General features: G+C 47.8%; 1 non-coding gene across 1 annotated transcript; it reads left to right on the plus strand.

Moving 5' to 3' along the window:
• Window positions 1–9,350: 9,350 nt before the first annotated feature.
• TRNAD-GUC (transfer RNA aspartic acid (anticodon GUC)) lies at window positions 9,351–9,423 on the plus strand. The gene has a single exon. It is a non-coding gene; the product is annotated as a tRNA-Asp (tRNA).
• Window positions 9,424–19,403: the final 9,980 nt, after the last annotated feature.

The following is a 19,403-nucleotide window of genomic DNA, read 5'->3' on the forward strand; positions in this document are numbered from 1 at the left end:
TGGTGGTTCGAGCCCACCCGGAAGAGGTGTTGTGGGGTCTCAGATGTAGCGTTAAAAGTCAAAACTTTTCCACAATACGTGACAACCATTTAATTTCTGATCTTCCGTGGCTCAATGGTTAGCGCGTTCGGCTGTTAACCAATAGGTTGGTGGTTCGAGCCCACCCGGGAGCGGTGTTTTTGGATCTCAAATGTAACGTAAATAGCCAAAGTGTTTCCACAATATCTGACGACCATTTAATTTTTGGGCCTCAGTGGCGAATGGTTAGCGCGTTCGGCTGTTAACCGAAAGGTTGGTGGTTCGAGCCCATCCGGGAGCGGTGTTGTGAGGTCTCAGATGGTAAGTAAAAAGTCAAGGTTTTACCTCAATACCTGACGAAAATTTAATTTTTGGGCTACAGTGGCGCAATGGTCAGCGCGTTCAGCTGTTAACCGAAAGGTTGGTGGTTCGAGCCCTCCCGGGAGCAGTGTTGTGACGTCTCAGATGTAACGTAAAATGTCAGAGTTTTTCCAAAACACCTGACGAACATTTAACTTTTGGGCTTCCGTGGCGCAATGGTTAGCGCGTTCAGCTGTTAATCGAAAGGTTGGTGGTTCGAGCCCGCCCGGAAGAGGTATTGTGTGGTCTCAGATGTAGCGTAAAAAGTCAAAACGTTTCCACAATACGTGACAACCATTTAATTTCTGAGCTTCCGTGGCTCAATGGTTAGCGCGTTCAGCTGTTAATCGAAAGGTTGGTGGTTCGAGCCCACCCGGGAGAGGTGTTGTGGGGTCTCAAATGTAACGTAGAAAGCCAAAGTTTTTCCACAATACCTGACAACCGTTTAATTTCTGAGCTTCCGTGGCTCAGTGGTTAGCGCGTTCAGCTGTTAACCAATAGGTTGGTGGTTCGACCCCACCCGGGAGCGGTGTTGTGTGATCTCAAATGTAACGTAGAAAGCCAAAGTTTTTCCACAATACCTGACGACCATTTAATTTTTGGGCTTCCGTGGCGCAATGGTTAGCGCGTTCGGCTGTTAACCGAAAGGTTGGTGGTTCGAGCCCATCCGGGAGAGGTGTTGTGAGGCCTCAGATGTAACGTAAAATGTCAGAGTTTTTCCACAATACCTGACGAACATTTAATTTTTGGGCTTCAGCGGCGCGATGGTCAGAGCGTTCAGCTGTTAACCGAAAGGTTGGTGGTTCGAGCCCAAACGAGAGAGGTTTTGTGGGGTCTCAGATGTAGCGTGAAAAGTCGTAACTTTTCAACAATACCTGACTACCATTTAATTTCTGAGCTTCCGTGGCTCAATGGTTAGCGCGTTCGGCTGTTAACCAGTAGGTTGGTGGTTCTTGCTAATCCGGGAGCGGTGTTGTGATGTCTCAGATGTGACGTAAAAAGTCAAGGTTTTTACACAATATCTGACGAGCATCTAATTTTTGGGCTTTCGTGGTGCAATGGTTAGCGCGTTCAGCTGTTAATCGAAAGGTTGGTGGTTCGAGCCCACCCGGGAGAGGTGTTGTGAGGTCTCAGATGTAGCGTGAAAAGTCAAACTTTTTCCATAATACGTGATAACCATTTATTTTCTGATCTTTCGTGGCTCAATGGTTAGCGCGTTCGGCTGTTAACCAATAGCTTGGTGGTTCGAGCCCACCCGGGAGCGGTGGTTTTGGATCTCAAATGTAACGTAAATAGCCAAAGTTTTTCCGCAATACCTGACGACCATTTTTTTTGGGCGTCCGTGGCGCAATGGTTAGCGCGTTCGGCTGTTAACCGAAAGGTTGGTGGTTCGAGCCCATTCGGGAGAAGTGTTGTGACGTCTCAGATGTAACGTAAAATGTCGGAGTTTTTCCACAATACCTGACGAACATTTAATTTTTGGGCGTCCGTGGCGCAATGGTTAGCGCGTTCGGCTATTAACCAATAGGTTGGTGGTTCGAGCCCATTCGGGAGAAGTGTTGTGACGTCTCAGATGTAACGTAAAATGTCGGAGTTTTTCCACAATACCTGACGAACATTTAATTTTTGGGCGTCCGTGGCGCAACGGTTAGCGCGTTCGGCTGTTAACCAATAGGTTGGTGGTTCGAGTCCATCCGGGAGCGGTGTTGTGAGGTCTTAGATGTGACGTAAAAAGTCAAGGTTTTTACACAATATCTGACGAGCATCTAATTTTTGGGCTTCCGTGGTGCAATGGTTAGCGCGTTCAGCTGTTAATCGAAAGGTTGGTGGTTCGAGCCCACCCGGGAGAGGTGTTGTGGGGTCTCAAATGTAACGTAGAAAGCCAAAGTTTTTCCACAATACCTGACAACCGTTTAATTTCCGAGCTTCCGTGGCTCAGTGGTTAGCGCGTTCAGCTGTTAACCAATAGGTTGGTGGTTCGAGCCCACCCGGGAGCGGTGTTGTGTGATCTCAAATGTAACGTAGAAAGCCAAAGTTTTTCCACAATACCTGACGACCATTTAATTTTTGGGCTTCCGTGGCGCAACGGTTAGCGCGTTCGGCTGTTAACCGAAAGGTTGGTGGTTCGAGCCCATCCGGGAGCGGTGTTGTGAGGCCTCAGATGTGAAGTAAAAAGTCAAAGTTTTACCTCAATACCTGACGAAAATTTAATTTTTGGGCTTCAGTGGCGCAATGGTTAGCGCGTTCGGCTATTAACCAATAGGTTGGTGGTTCGAGCCCATCCGGGAGAAGTGTTGTGACGTCTCAGATGTAACGTAAAATGTCAGAGTTTTTCCACAATACCTGACGAACATTTAATTTTTGGGCTTCAGTGGCGCGATGGTCAGCGCGTTCAGCTGTTAACCGAAAGGTTGGTGGTTCGAGCCCAAACGAGAGAGGTTTTGTGGGGTCTCAGATGTAGCGTGAAAAGTCGTAACTTTTCAACAATACCTGACAACCATTTAATTTCTGAGCTTCCGTGGCTCAATGGTTAGCGCGTTTGGCTGTTAACCAGTAGGTTGGTGGTTCTTGCCCATCCGGGAGCGGTGTTGTGATGTCTCAGATGTAACGTAAAATGTCAGAGTTTTTCCACAATACCTGACGAACATTTAATTTTTGGGCTTCCGTGGCGCCATGGTTAGCGCGTTCAGCTGTTAATCGAAAGGTTGGTGGTTCGAGAATACCCGGGAGAGGTGTTGTGAGGTCTCAGATGTAGCGTGAAAAGTCAAACTTTTTCCATAATACGTGATAACCATTTATTTTCTGATCTTTCGTGGCTCAATGGTTAGCGCGTTCGGCTGTTAACCAATAGCTTGGTGGTTCGAGCCCACCCGGGAGCGGTGTTTTTGGATCTCAAATGTAACGTAAATAGCCAAAGTTTTTCCGCAATACCTGACGACCATTTTTTTGGGCGTCCGTGGCGCAATGGTTAGCGCGTTCGGCTGTTAACCGAAAGGCTGGTGGTTCGAGCCCATCCGGGAGCGGTGTTGTGAGGCCTCAGATGTGAAGTAAAAAGTCAAAGTTTTACCTCAATACCTGACGAAAATTTAATTTTTCTGCTTCAGTGGCGCAATGGTTAGCGCGTTCGGCTATTAACCAATAGGTTGGTGGTTCGAGCCCATTCGGGAGAAGTGTTGTGACGTCTCAGATGTAACGTAAAATGTCGGAGTTTTTCCACAATACCTGACGAACATTTAATTTTTGGGCTTCAGTGGCGCAATGGTCAGCGCGTTCAGCTGTTAACCGAAAGGTTGGTGGTTCGAGCCCAAACGAGAGAGGTTTTGTGGGGTCTCAGATGTAGCGTGAAAATTCGTAACTTTTCAACAATACCTGACAACCATTTAATTTTTGGGCGTCCGTGGCGCAATGGCTAGCGCGTTCGGCTGTTAACCGAAAGGTTGGTGGTTCGAGCCCATCCGGGAGCGGTGTTGTGACGTCTCAGATGTTACGTAAAATGTCAGAGTTTTTCCACAATACCTGACAACCATATAATTTCGGAGCTTCCGTGGCGCAGTAATTAGCGCGTCCAGCTCTTAATCGAAAGGTTGGTGGTTCGAGCCCACCCGGAAGAGGTGTTGTGGGGTCTCAGATGTAGCGTTAAAAGTCAAAACTTTTCCACAATACGTGACAACCATTTAATTTCTGATCTTCCGTGGCTCAATGGTTAGCGCGTTCGGCTGTTAACCAATAGGTTGGTGGTTCGAGCCCACCCGGGAGCGGTGTTTTTAGATCTCAAATGTAACGTAAATAGCCAATGTTTTTCCACAATACCTGACGACCATTTAATTTTTGGGCCTCAGTGGCGAATGGTTAGCGCGTTCAGCTGTTAACCGAAAGGTTGGTGGTTCGAGCCCTTCCGGGAGCGGTGTTGTGACGTCTCAGATATAACGTAAAATGTCAGAGTTTTTCCAAAACACCTGACGAACATTTAACTTTTGGGCTTCCGTGGCGCAATGGTTAGCGCGTTCAGCTGTTAATCGAAAGGTTGGTGGTTCGAGCCCGCCCGGAAGAGGTATTGTGTGGTCTCAGATGTAGCGTAAAAAGTCAAAACTTTTCCACAATACGTGACAACCATTTAATTTCTCAGCTTCCGTGGCTCAATGGTTAGCGCGTTCGGCTGTTAACCAATAGGTTGGTGGTTCGAGCCCACCCGGGAGCGGTGTTTTGGGATCTCAAATGTAACGTAAATAGCCAAAGTTTTTCCACAATACCTGACGACCATTTAATTTTTGGGCCTCAGTGGCGCAATGGTTAGCGCGTTCAGCTGTTAACCGAAAGGTTGGTGGTTCGAGCCCACCCGGGAGAGGTGTTGTGGGGTCTCAAATGTAACGTAGAAAGCCAAAGTCTTTCCACAATACCTGACAACCGTTTAATTTCTGAGCTTCCGTGGCTCAATGGTTAGCGCGTTCAGCTGTTAAGCAATAGGTTGGTGGTTCGAGCCCAAACAAGAGAGGATTTGTGGGGTCTCAGAAGTAGCGTGAAAAGTCGTAACTTTTCAACAATACCTGACAACCATTTTATTATTGGGCGTCCGTGGCGCAATGGTTAGCGCGTTCGGCTGTTAACCAATAGGTTGGTGGTTCGAGCCCATCCGGGAGCGGTGTTGTGAGGTCTTAGATGTGACGTAAAAAGTCAAGGTTTTTACACAATATCTGACGAGCATCTAATTTTTGGGCTTCCGTGGCGCAATGGTTAGCGCGTTCAGCTGTTAATCGAAAGGTTGGTGGTTCGAGCCCACCCGGGAGAGGTGTTGTGGGGTCTCAAATGTAACGTAGAAAGCCAAAGTTTTTCCACAATACCTGACAACCGTTTAATTTCTGAGCTTCCGTGGCTCAATGGTTAGCGCGTTCAGCTGTTAACCAATAGGTTGGTTGTTCGAGCCCACCCGGGAGCGGTGTTGTGTGATCTCAAATGTAACGTAGAAAGCCAAAGTTTTTCCACAGTACCTGACGACCATTTAATTTTTGGGCTTCCGTGGCGCAATGGTTAGCGCGTTCGGCTGTTAACCGAAAGGTTGGTGGTTCGAGCCCATCCGGGAGCGGTGTTGTGAGGCCTCAGATGTGAAGTAAAAAGTCAAAGTTTTACCTCAATACCTGACGAAAATTTAATTTTTGGGCTTCAGTGGCGCAATGGTTAGCGCGTTCGGCTATTAACCAATAGGTTGGTGGTTCGAGCCCATCCGGGAGAAGTGTTGTGACGTCTCAGATGTAACGTAAAATGTCAGAGTTTTTCCACAATACCTGACGAACATTTAATTTTTGGGCTTCAGTGGCGCAATGGTCAGCGCGTTCAGCTGTTAACCGAAAGGTTGGTGGTTCGAGCCCAAACGAGAGAGGTTTTGTGGGGTCTCAGATGTAGCGTGAAAAGTCGTAACTTTTCAACAATACCTGACAACCATTTAATTTCTGAGCTTCCGTGGCTCAATGGTTAGCGCGTTCGGCTGTTAACCAATAGGTTGGTGGTTCTAGCCCATCCGGGAGCGGTGTTGTGATGTCTCAGATGTAACGTAAAATGTCTGAGTTTTTCCACAATACCTGACGAACATTTAATTTTTGGGCTTCCTTGGCGCAATGGTTAGCGCGTTCAGCTGTTAATCGAAAGGTTGGTGGTTCGAGCCCACCCGGAAGAGGTGAAGTGGGGTCTCAGATGTAGCGTAAAAAGTCAAAACTTTTCCACAATACGTGACAACCATTTAATTTCTGAGCTTCAGTGGCGCAATGGTCAGCGCGTTCAGCTGTTAACCGAAAGGTTGGTGGTTCGAGCCCTCCCTGGAGTGGTGTTGTGACGTCTCAGATGTAACGTAAAATGTCAGAGTTTTTCCACAATACCTGACGAGCATTTAATTTTTGGGCTTCCGTGGCGCAATGGTTAGCGCGTTCAGCTGTTAATCGAAAGGTTGGTGGTTCAAGCCCACCCGGGAGGGGTGTTGTGAGGTCTCAGATGTAGCGTGAAAAGTCAAACTTTTTCCATAATACGTGATAACCATTTATTTTCTGATCTTTCGTGGCTCAATGGTTAGCGCGTTCGGCTGTTAACCAATAGCTTGGTGGTTCGAGCCCACCCGGGAGCGGTGTTTTTGGATCTCAAATGTAACGTAAATAGCCAAAGTTTTGCCGCAATACCTGACGACCATTTTTTTTGGGCGTCCGTGGCGCAATGGTTAGCGCGTTCGGCTGTTAACCGAAAGGTTGGTGGTTCGAGCCCATCCGGGAGCGGTGTTGTGAGGTCTCAGATGTGAAGTAAAAAGCCAAAGTTTTTCCACAATACCTGACAACCGTTTAATTTCTGAGCTTCGTTGGCGCAATGGTTAGCGCGTTCGGCTGTTAACCAATAGGTTGGTGGTTCGAGGCCATCCGGGAGCGGTGTTGTGAGGTCTCAGATGTGACGTAAAAAGTCAAGGTTTTTACACAATACCTGACGAGCATCTAATTTTTGGGCTTCCGTGGCACAATGGTTACCGCGTTCAGCTGTTAATCGAAAGGTTGGTGGTTCGAGCCCACCCGGGAGAGGTGTTGTGGGGTCTCAAATGTAACGTAGAAAGCCAAAGTTTTTCCACAATACCTGACAACAATTTAATTTCTGAGCTTCCGTGGCTCAATGGTTAGCGCGTTCGGCTGTTAACCGAAATGTTGGTGGTTCGAGCCCATCCGGGAGCGGTGTTGTGAGGCCTCAGATGTGAAGTAAAAAGTCAAAGATTTACCTCAAAACCTGACGAAAATTTAATTTTTGGGCTTCAGTGGCGCAATGGTTAGCGCGTTCGGCTATTAACCAATAGGTTGGTGGTTCGAGCCCATCCGGGAGAAGTGTTGTGACGTCTCAGATGTAACGTAAAATGTCGGAGTTTTTCCACAATACCTGACGAACATTTAATTTTTGGGCTTCAGTGGCGCAATGGTCAGCGCGTTCAGCTGTTAACCGAAAGGTTGGTGGTTCGAGCCCAAACGAGAGAGGTTTTGTGGGGTCTCAGATGTAGCTTGAAAAGTCGTAACTTTTCAACAATACCTGACAACCATTTAATTTCTGAGCTTCCGTGGCTCAATGGTTAGCGCGTTCGGCTGTTAACCAATAGGTTGGTGGTTCTAGCCCATCCGGGAGCGGTGTTGTGATGTCTCAGATGTAACGTAAAATGTCTGAGTTTTTCCACAATACCTGACGAACATTTAATTTTTGGGCTTCCTTGGCGCAATGGTTAGCGCGTTCAGCTGTTAATCGAAAGGTTGGTGGTTCGAGCCCACCCGGAAGAGGTGAAGTGGGGTCTCAGATGTAGCGTAAAAAGTCAAAACTTTTCCACAATACGTGACAACCATTTAATTTCTGAGCTTCAGTGGCGCAATGGTCAGCGCGTTCAGCTGTTAACCGAAAGGTTGGTGGTTCGAGCCCTCCCTGGAGTGGTGTTGTGACGTCTCAGATGTAACGTAAAATGTCAGAGTTTTTCCACAATACCTGACGAGCATTTAATTTTTGGGCTTCCGTGGCGCAATGGTTAGCGCGTTCAGCTGTTAATCGAAAGGTTGGTGGTTCAAGCCCACCCGGGAGAGGTGTTGTGAGGTCTCAGATGTAGCGTGAAAAGTCAAACTTTTTCCATAATACGTGATAACCATTTATTTTCTGATCTTTCGTGGCTCAATGGTTAGCGCGTTCGGCTGTTAACCAATAGCTTGGTGGTTCGAGCCCACCCGGGAGCGGTGTTTTTGGATCTCAAATGTAACGTAAATAGCCAAAGTTTTGCCGCAATACCTGACGACCATTTTTTTTGGGCGTCCGTGGCGCAATGGTTAGCGCGTTCGGCTGTTAACCGAAAGGTTGGTGGTTCGAGCCCATCCGGGAGCGGTGTTGTGAGGTCTCAGATGTGAAGTAAAAAGCCAAAGTTTTTCCACAATACCTGACAACCGTTTAATTTCTGAGCTTCGTTGGCGCAATGGTTAGCGCGTTCGGCTGTTAACCAATAGGTTGGTGGTTCGAGGCCATCCGGGAGCGGTGTTGTGAGGTCTCAGATGTGACGTAAAAAGTCAAGGTTTTTACACAATACCTGACGAGCATCTAATTTTTGGGCTTCCGTGGCACAATGGTTACCGCGTTCAGCTGTTAATCGAAAGGTTGGTGGTTCGAGCCCACCCGGGAGAGGTGTTGTGGGGTCTCAAATGTAACGTAGAAAGCCAAAGTTTTTCCACAATACCTGACAACAATTTAATTTCTGAGCTTCCGTGGCTCAATGGTTAGCGCGTTCGGCTGTTAACCGAAATGTTGGTGGTTCGAGCCCATCCGGGAGCGGTGTTGTGAGGCCTCAGATGTGAAGTAAAAAGTCAAAGATTTACCTCAAAACCTGACGAAAATTTAATTTTTGGGCTTCAGTGGCGCAATGGTTAGCGCGTTCGGCTATTAACCAATAGGTTGGTGGTTCGAGCCCATCCGGGAGAAGTGTTGTGACGTCTCAGATGTAACGTAAAATGTCGGAGTTTTTCCACAATACCTGACGAACATTTAATTTTTGGGCTTCAGTGGCGCAATGGTCAGCGCGTTCAGCTGTTAACCGAAAGGTTGGTGGTTCGAGCCCAAACGAGAGAGGTTTTGTGGGGTCTCAGATGTAGCTTGAAAAGTCGTAACTTTTCAACAATACCTGACAACCATTTAATTTCTGAGCTTCCGTGGCTCAATGGTTAGCGCGTTCGGCTGTTAACCAATAGGTTGGAGGTTCTAGCCCACCCGGAAGAGGTGTTGTGATGTCTCAGATGTAACGTAAAATGTCAGAGTTTTTCCACAATACCTGACGAACATTTAATTTTTGGGCTTCCGTGGCGCAATGGTTAGCGCGTTCAGCTGTTAATCGAAAGGTTGGTGGTCCGAGCCCACCCGGAAGAGGTGTTGTGGGGTCTCAGATGTAGCGTAAAAAGTCAAAACTTTTCCACAATACGTGACAACCATTTAATTTCTGAGCTTCCGTGGCTCAATGGTTAGCGCGTTCGGCTGTCAATCGAAAGGTTGGTGGTTGGAGCCCATCCGGGAGCGGTGTTGTGAGGTCTAGGATGTGAAGTAAAAAGTCAAAGATTTACCTCAAAACCTGACGAAAATTTAATTTTTGGGCTTCAGTGGCGCAATGGTTAGCGCGTTCGGCTATTAACCAATAGGTTGGTGGTTCGAGCCCATCCGGGAGAAGTGTTGTGACGTCTCAGATGTAACGTAAAATGTCGGAGTTTTTCCACAATACCTGACGAGCATTTAAATTTTGGGCTTCCGTGGCGCAATGGTTAGCGCGTTCAGCTGTTAATCGAAAGGTTGGTGGTTCGAGCCCACCCAAGAGAGGTGTTGTGAGGTCTCAGATGTAGCGTGAAAAGTCAAACTTTTTCCATAATACGTGATAACCATTTATTTTCTGATCTTTCGTGGCTCAATGGTTAGCGCGTTCGGCTGTTAACCAATAGCTTGGTGGTTCGAGCCCACCCGGGAGCGGTGTTTTTGGATCTCAAATGTAACGTAAATAGCCAAAGTTTTTCTACAATACCTAACGACCATTTAATTTTTGGGCTTCCGTGGCGCAATGGTTAGTGCGTTCAGCTGTTAACCGAAAGGTTGGTGGTTCGAGCCCAAACGAGAGAGGATTTGTGGGGTCTCAGATGTAGCGTGAAAAGTCGTAACTTTTCAACAATACCTGACAACCATTTAATTTTTGGGCGTCCGTGGCGCAATGGCTAGCGCGTTCGGCTGTTAACCGAAAGGTTGGTGGTTCGAGCCCATCCGGGAGCGGTGTTGTGACGTCTCAGATGTTACGTAAAATGTCAGAGTTTTTCCACAATACCTGACGACCATTTAATTTTTGGGCGTCCGTGGCGAATGGTTAGCGCGTTCGGCTGTTAACCGAAAGGTTGGTGGTTCGAGCCCATCCGGGAGCGGTGTTGTGAGGTCTCAGATGAGAAGTAAAAAGTCAAGGTTTTACCTCAATACCTGACGAAAATTTAATTTTTGGGCTTCAGTGGCGCAATGGTCAGCGCGTTCAGCTGTTAACCGAAAGGTTGGTGGTTCGAGCCCTCCCGGGAGCGGTGTTGTGACGAATCAGATGTAACGTAAAATGTCAGAGTTTTTCCACAATACCTGACGAGCATTTAAATTTTGGGCTTCCGTGGCGCAATGGTTAGCGCGTTCAGCTGTTAATCGAAAGGTTGGTGGTTCGAGCCCACCCAAGAGAGGTGTTGTGAGGTCTCAGATGTAGCGTGAAAAGTCAAACTTTTTCCATAATACGTGATAACCATTTATTTTCTGATCTTTCGTGGCTCAATGGTTAGCGCGTTCGGCTGTTAACCAATAGCTTGGTGGTTCGAGCCCACCCGGGAGCGGTGTTTTTGGATCTCAAATGTAACGTAAATAGCCAAAGTTTTTCTACAATACCTAACGACCATTTAATTTTTGGGCTTCCGTGGCGCAATGGTTAGTGCGTTCAGCTGTTAACCGAAAGGTTGGTGGTTCGAGCCCAAACGAGAGAGGATTTGTGGGGTCTCAGATGTAGCGTGAAAAGTCGTAACTTTTCAACAATACCTGACAACCATTTAATTTTTGGGCGTCCGTGGCGCAATGGCTAGCGCGTTCGGCTGTTAACCGAAAGGTTGGTGGTTCGAGCCCATCCGGGAGCGGTGTTGTGACGTCTCAGATGTTACGTAAAATGTCAGAGTTTTTCCACAATACCTGACGACCATTTAATTTTTGGGCGTCCGTGGCGAATGGTTAGCGCGTTCGGCTGTTAACCGAAAGGTTGGTGGTTCGAGCCCATCCGGGAGCGGTGTTGTGAGGTCTCAGATGAGAAGTAAAAAGTCAAGGTTTTACCTCAATACCTGACGAAAATTTAATTTTTGGGCGTCCGTGGCGCAATGGCTAGCGCGTTCGGCTGTTAACCGAAAGGTTGGTGGTTCGAGCCCATCCGGGAGCGGTGTTGTGACGTCTCAGATGTTACGTAAAATGTCAGAGTTTTTCCACAATACCTGACGACCATTTAATTTTTGGGCGTCCGTGGCGAATGGTTAGCGCGTTCGGCTGTTAACCGAAAGGTTGGTGGTTCGAGCCCATCCGGGAGCGGTGTTGTGAGGTCTCAGATGAGAAGTAAAAAGTCAAGGTTTTACCTCAATACCTGACGAAAATTTAATTTTTGGGCTTCAGTGGCGCAATGGTCAGCGCGTTCAGCTGTTAACCGAAAGGTTGGTGGTTCGAGCCCTCCCGGGAGCGGTGTTGTGACGTCTCAGATGTAACGTAAAATGTCAGAGTTTTTCCACAACACCAGACGAACATTTAACTTTTGGGCTTCTGTGGCGCAATGGTTAGCGCGTTCGGCTGTTAACCAATAGGTTGGTGGTTCGAGCCCATCCGGGAGCGGTGTTGTGAGGTCTCAGATGTGACGTAAAAAGTCAAGGTTTTTACACAATACCTGACGAGCATTTAATTTTTGGGATTCCGTGGCGCAATGGTTAGCGCGTTCAGCTGTTAATCGAAATGTTGGTGGTTCGAGCCCACCCGGGAGAGGTGTTGTGGGGTCTCAAATGTAACGTAGAAAGCCAAAGTTTTTCCACAACACCTGACAACCATTTAATTTCTGAGCTTCCGTGGCTCAATGGTTAGCGCGTTCGGCTGTTAACCAATAGGTTGATGGTTCGAGCCCATCCGGGAGCGGTGTTGTGAGGTCTCAGATTTGACGTAAAAAATCAAGGTTTTTACACAATACCTGACGAGCATTTAACTTTTGGGCTTCCGTGGCGCAATGGTTAGCGCGTTCGGCTGTTAACCAATAGGTTGGTGGTTCGAGCCCATCCGGGAGCGGTGTTGTGAGGTCTCAGATGTGACGTAAAAAGTCAAGGTTTTTACACAATACCTGACGAGCATTTAACATTTGGGCTTCCGTGGCGCAATGGTTAGCGCGTTCGGCTGTTTACCAATAGGTTGGTGGTTCGAGCCCATCCGGGAGCGGTGTTGTGAGGTCTCAGATGTGACGTAAGAAGTCAAGGTTTTTACACAATACCTGACGAGTATTTAACTTTTGGGCTTCCGTGGCGCAATGGTTAGCGCGTTCGGCTGTTAACCAATAGGTTGGTGGTTCGAGCCCATCCGGGAGCGGTGTTGTGAGGTCTCAGATGTGACGTAAAAAGTCAAGTTTTTTGCACAATACCTGACGAGCATTTAGGTTTTGGGCTTCCGTGGCGCAATGGTTAGCGCGTTCGGCTGTTAAGCAATAGGTTGGTGGTTCTAGCCCATCCGGGAGCGGTGTTGTGAGGTCTCAGATGTGACGTAAAAAGTCAAGGTTTTTACACAATACCTGACGAGCATTTAAATTTTGGGCTTCCTTGGCGCAATGGTTAGCGCGTTCGGCTGTTAACCAATAGGTTGGTGGTTCGAGCCCACCCGGGAGCGGTGTTGTGTGATCTCAAATGTAACGTAGAAAGCCAAAATTTTTCCACATTACCTGACGACCATTTAATTTTTGGGCTTCCGTGGCGCAATGGTTAGCACGTTCGGCTGTTAACCAATAGGTTGGTGGTTCGAGCCCATCCGGGAGCGGTGTTGTGAGGTCTCAGATGTGACGTTAAAAGTCAAGTTTTCCACAATACCTGACAACCATTTAATTTCTGAGCTTCCGTGGCTCAATGGTTAGCGCGTTCGGCTGTTAACCAATAGGTTGGTGGTTCGAGCCCACCCGGGAGCGGTGTTGTGGGATCTGAAATGTAACGTAGAAAGCCAAAGTTTTTGCACAATAAATGACGACCATTTAATTTTTGGGCTTCCGTGGCGAAATGGTTAGCGCTTTCGGCTGTTAACCAATAGGTTGGTGGTTCGACCCCATCCGGGAGCGGTGTTGTGAGGTCTCAGATGTGACGTAAAAAGTCAAGGTTTTTACATAATACCTGACGAGCATTTAACTTTTGGGCTTCCGTGGCGCAATGGTTAGCGCGTTCGGCTGTTAACCAATAGGTTGGTGGTTCGAGCCCACCCGGGAGCGGTGTTGTGTGATCTCAAATGTAACGTAGAAAGCCAAAGTTTTTCCACAATACCTGACGACCATTTAATTTTTGGGCTTCTGTGGCGCAATGGTTAGCGCGTTCAGCTGCTATTCAAAAGACTGGTGGTTTGAGCTCTCCCGGGAGCGGTGTTGTGACGTCTCAAATGTAACATAAAATGTCAGAGTTTTTCCACAATACCTGTCGAACATTGAATTTTTGGGCTTCCGTGGCGCAATGGTTAGCGCGTTCAGCTGTTAATCGAGAGGCTGGTGGTAGGAGCCCACCCGGGAGAGGTGTTGTGGGGTCTCAGATGTAGCGTAAAATGTCAGAGTTTTTCCACAATACGTGACAACCATTTAATTTCTGGGTTTCCGTGGCGAATGGTTAGCGCGTTCGGCTGTTAACCGAAAGGTTGGTGGTTCGAGCCCATCCGGGAGCGGTGTTGTGAGGTCTCAGATGAGAAGTAAAAAGTCAAGGTTTTACCTCAATACCTGACGAAAATTTAATTTTTGGGCGTCCGTGGCGCAATGGCTAGCGCGTTCGGCTGTTAACCGAAAGGTTGGTGGTTCGAGCCCATCCGGGAGCGGTGTTGTGACGTCTCAGATGTTACGTAAAATGTCAGAGTTTTTCCACAATACCTGACGACCATTTAATTTTTGGGCGTCCGTGGCGAATGGTTAGCGCGTTCGGCTGTTAACCGAAAGGTTGGTGGTTCGAGCCCATCCGGGAGCGGTGTTGTGAGGTCTCAGATGAGAAGTAAAAAGTCAAGGTTTTACCTCAATACCTGACGAAAATTTAATTTTTGGGCTTCAGTGGCGCAATGGTCAGCGCGTTCAGCTGTTAACCGAAAGGTTGGTGGTTCGAGCCCTCCCGGGAGCGGTGTTGTGACGTCTCAGATGTAACGTAAAATGTCAGAGTTTTTCCACAACACCAGACGAACATTTAACTTTTGGGCTTCTGTGGCGCAATGGTTAGCGCGTTCGGCTGTTAACCAATAGGTTGGTGGTTCGAGCCCATCCGGGAGCGGTGTTGTGAGGTCTCAGATGTGACGTAAAAAGTCAAGGTTTTTACACAATACCTGACGAGCATTTAATTTTTGGGATTCCGTGGCGCAATGGTTAGCGCGTTCAGCTGTTAATCGAAAGGTTGGTGGTTCGAGCCCACCCGGGAGAGGTGTTGTGGGGTCTCAAATGTAACGTAGAAAGCCAAAGTTTTTCCACAACACCTGACAACCATTTAATTTCTGAGCTTCCGTGGCTCAATGGTTAGCGCGTTCGGCTGTTAACCAATAGGTTGATGGTTCAAGCCCATCCGGGAGCGGTGTTGTGAGGTCTCAGATTTGACGTAAAAAATCAAGGTTTTTACACAATACCTGACGAGCATTTAACTTTTGGGCTTCCGTGGCGCAATGGTTAGCGCGTTCGGCTGTTAACCAATAGGTTGGTGGTTCGAGCCCATCCGGGAGCGGTGTTGTGAGGTCTCAGATGTGACGTAAAAAGTCAAGGTTTTTACACAATACCTGACGAGCATTTAACATTTGGGCTTCCGTGGCGCAATGGTTAGCGCGTTCGGCTGTTTACCAATAGGTTGGTGGTTCGAGCCCATCCGGGAGCGGTGTTGTGAGGTCTCAGATGTGACGTAAGAAGTCAAGGTTTTTACACAATACCTGACGAGTATTTAACTTTTGGGCTTCCGTGGCGCAATGGTTAGCGCGTTCGGCTGTTAACCAATAGGTTGGTGGTTCGAGCCCATCCGGGAGCGGTGTTGTGAGGTCTCAGATGTGACGTAAAAAGTCAAGTTTTTTGCACAATACCTGACGAGCATTTAGGTTTTGGGCTTCCGTGGCGCAATGGTTAGCGCGTTCGGCTGTTAAGCAATAGGTTGGTGGTTCTAGCCCATCCGGGAGCGGTGTTGTGAGGTCTCAGATGTGACGTAAAAAGTCAAGGTTTTTACACAATACCTGACGAGCATTTAAATTTTGGGCTTCCTTGGCGCAATGGTTAGCGCGTTCGGCTGTTAACCAATAGGTTGGTGGTTCGAGCCCACCCGGGAGCGGTGTTGTGTGATCTCAAATGTAACGTAGAAAGCCAAAATTTTTCCACAATACCTGACGACCATTTAATTTTTGGGCTTCCGTGGCGCAATGGTTAGCACGTTCGGCTGTTAACCAATAGGTTGGTGGTTCGAGCCCATCCGGGAGCGGTGTTGTGAGGTCTCAGATGTGACGTTAAAAGTCAAGTTTTCCACAATACCTGACAACCATTTAATTTCTGAGCTTCCGTGGCTCAATGGTTAGCGCGTTCGGCTGTTAACCAATAGGTTGGTGGTTCGAGCCCACCCGGGAGCGGTGTTGTGGGATCTGAAATGTAACGTAGAAAGCCAAAGTTTTTGCACAATAAATGACGACCATTTAATTTTTGGGCTTCCGTGGCGAAATGGTTAGCGCTTTCGGCTGTTAACCAATAGGTTGGTGGTTCGACCCCATCCGGGAGCGGTGTTGTGAGGTCTCAGATGTGACGTAAAAAGTCAAGGTTTTTACATAATACCTGACGAGCATTTAACTTTTGGGCTTCCGTGGCGCAATGGTTAGCGCGTTCGGCTGTTAACCAATAGGTTGGTGGTTCGAGCCCACCCGGGAGCGGTGTTGTGTGATCTCAAATGTAACGTAGAAAGCCAAAGTTTTTCCACAATACCTGACGACCATTTAATTTTTGGGCTTCTGTGGCGCAATGGTTAGCGCGTTCAGCTGCTATTCAAAAGACTGGTGGTTTGAGCTCTCCCGGGAGCGGTGTTGTGACGTCTCAAATGTAACATAAAATGTCAGAGTTTTTCCACAATACCTGTCGAACATTGAATTTTTGGGCTTCCGTGGCGCAATGGTTAGCGCGTTCAGCTGTTAATCGAGAGGCTGGTGGTAGGAGCCCACCCGGGAGAGGTGTTGTGGGGTCTCAGATGTAGCGTAAAAAGTCAAAACTTTTCCACAATACGTGACAACCATTTAATTTCTGGGTTTCCGTGGCTCAATGATTAGCGCGTTCGGCTGTTAACCAATAGGTTGGTGGTTCGAGCTCATCCGGGAGCGGTGTTGTGAGGTCTCAGATGTGACGTATAAAGCTAAAGTTTTTCCACAATACCTGACGACCATTTAACTTTTGGGCTTCCGTGGCTCATTGGTTAGCGCGTTCGGCTGTTAACCAATAGGTTGGTGGTTCGAGCCCATCCGGGAGCGGTGTTGTGTGATCTCAAATGTAACGTAGAAAGCCAAAGTTTTTGCACAATAAATGACGACCATTTAATTTTTGGGCTTCCGTGGCGAAATGGTTAGCGCTTTCGGCTGTTAACCAATAGGTTGGTGGTTCGACCCCATCCGGGAGCGGTGTTGTGAGGTCTAAGATGTGACGTAAAAAGTCAAGGTTTTTACATAATACCTGACGAGCATTTAACTTTTGGGCTTCCGTGGCGCAATGGTTAGCGCGTTCGGCTGTTAACCAATAGGTTGGTGGTTCGAGCCCACCCGGGAGCGGTGTTGTGTGATCTCAAATGTAACGTAGAAAGCCAAAGTTTTTCCACAATACCTGACGACCATTTAATTTTTGGGCTTCTGTGGCGCAATGGTTAGCGCGTTCAGCTGCTATTCAAAAGACTGGTGGTTTGAGCTCTCCCGGGAGCGGTGTTGTGACGTCTCAAATGTAACATAAAATGTCAGAGTTTTTCCACAATACCTGTCGAACATTGAATTTTTGGGCTTCCGTGGCGCAATGGTTAGCGCGTTCAGCTGTTAATCGAGAGGCTGGTGGTAGGAGCCCACCCGGGAGAGGTGTTGTGGGGTCTCAGATGTAGCGTAAAAAGTCAAAACTTTTCCACAATACGTGACAACCATTTAATTTCTGGGTTTCCGTGGCTCAATGATTAGCGCGTTCGGCTGTTAACCAATAGGTTGGTGGTTCGAGCTCATCCGGGAGCGGTGTTGTGAGGTCTCAGATGTGACGTATAAAGCTAAAGTTTTTCCACAATACCTGACGACCATTTAATTTTTGGGCTTCCGTGGCTCATTGGTTAGCGCGTTCGGCTGTTAACCAATAGGTTGGTGGTTCGAGCCCATCCGGGAGCGGTGTTGTGTGATCTCAAATGTAACGTAGAAAGCCAAAGTTTTTGCACAATAAATGACGACCATTTAATTTTTGGGCTTCCGTGGCGCAATGGTTAGCGCGTTCGGCAGTTAACCAATAGGTTGGTGGTTCGACCCCATCCGGGAGCGGTGTTGTGAGGTCTCAGATTTGACGTAAAAAATCAAGGTTTTTACACAATACCTGACGAGCATTTAACTTTTGGGCTTCCGTGGCGCAATGGTTAGCGCGTTCGGCTGTTAACCAATAGGTTGGTGGTTCGAGCCCATCCGGGAGCGGTGTTGTGAGGTCTCAGATGTGACGTAAAAAGTCAAGGTTTTTACACAATATCTGACGAGCATTTAACATTTGGGCTTCCGTGGCGCAATGTTTAGCGCGTTCGGCTGTTAACCAATAGGTTGGTGGTTCGAGCCCATCCGGGAGCGGTGTTGTGAGGTCTCAGATGTGACGTAAAAAGTCAAGGTTTTTACACAATACCTGACGAGTATTTAATTTTTGGGATTCCGTGGCGCAATGGTTAGCGCGTTCAGCTGTTAATCGAAAGGTTGGTGGTTCGAGCCCATCCGGGAGCGGTGTTGTGAGGTCTCAGATGTGACGTAAAAAGTCAAGTTTTTTGCACAATACCTGACGAGCATTTAGGTTTTGGGCTTCCGTGGCGCAATGGTTAGCGCGTTCGGCTGTTAAGCAATAGGTTGGTGGTTCGAGCCCATCCGGGAGCGGTGTTGTGAGGTCTCAGATGTGACGTAAAAAGTCAAGGTTTTTACACAATACCTGGCGAGCATTTAAATTTTGGGCTTCCTTGGCGCAATGGTTAGCGCGTTCGGCTGTTAACCAATAGGTTGGTGGTTCGAGCTCACCCGGGAGCGGTGTTGTGTGATCTCAAATGTAACGTAGAAAGCCAAAATTTTTCCACAATACCTGACGACCATTTAATTTTTGGGCTTCCGTGGCGCAATGGTTAGCACGTTCGGCTGTTAACCAATAGGTTGGTGGTTCGAGCCCATCCGGGAGCGGTGTTGTGAGGTCTCAGATGTGACGTAAAAAGTCAAGGTTTTCCACAATACCTGACAACCATTTAATTTCTGAGCTTCCGTGGCTCAATGGTTAGCGCGTTCGGCTGTTAACCAATAGGTTGGTGGTTCGAGCCCACCCGGGAGCGGTGTTGTGGGATCTGAAATGTAACGTAGAAAGCCAACGTTTTTGCACAATAAATGACGACCATTTAATTTTTGGGCTTCCGTGGCGCAATGGTTAGCGCGTTCGGCTGTTAACCAATAGGTTGGTGGTTCGACCCCATCCGGGAGCGGTGTTGTGAGGTCTCAGATGTGACGTAAAAAGTCAAGGTTTTTACATAATACCTGACGAGCATTTAACTTTTGGGCTTCCGTGGCGCAATGGTTAGCGCGTTCAGCTGCTATTCAAAAGACTGGTGGTTTGAGCTCTCCCGGGAGCGGTGTTGTGACGTCTCAAATGTAACATAAAATGTCAGAGTTTTTCCACAATACCTGTCGAACATTGAATTGTTGGGCTTCCGTGGCGCAATGGTTAGCGCGTTCAGCTGTTAATCGAGAGGTTGGTGGTACGAGCCCACCCGGGAGAGGTGTTGTGGGGTCTCAGATGTAGCGTAAAAAGTCAAAACTTTTCCACAATACGTGACAACCATTTAATTTCTGGGCTTCCGTGGCTAAATGATTAGCGCGTTCGGCTGTTAACCAATAGGTTTGTGGTTCGAGCCCATCCGGGATGCGGTGTTGTGAGGTCTCAGATGTAACGTAAAATGTCAGAGTTTTTCACAATACCTGACGAACATTTAATTTTTGGGCTTCCGTGGCGCCATGATTAGCGCGTTCAGCTGTTAATCGAAAGGTTGATGGTTCGAGCCCACCCG

The sequence above is a fragment of the Phalangium opilio genome, unplaced genomic scaffold, assembly GCF_054372755.1.
Source record: "Phalangium opilio isolate 3A_F unplaced genomic scaffold, DU_Popi_V2 ptg000037l_1, whole genome shotgun sequence".
In the NCBI taxonomy this organism is placed as follows: domain Eukaryota; kingdom Metazoa; phylum Arthropoda; class Arachnida; order Opiliones; family Phalangiidae; genus Phalangium; species Phalangium opilio.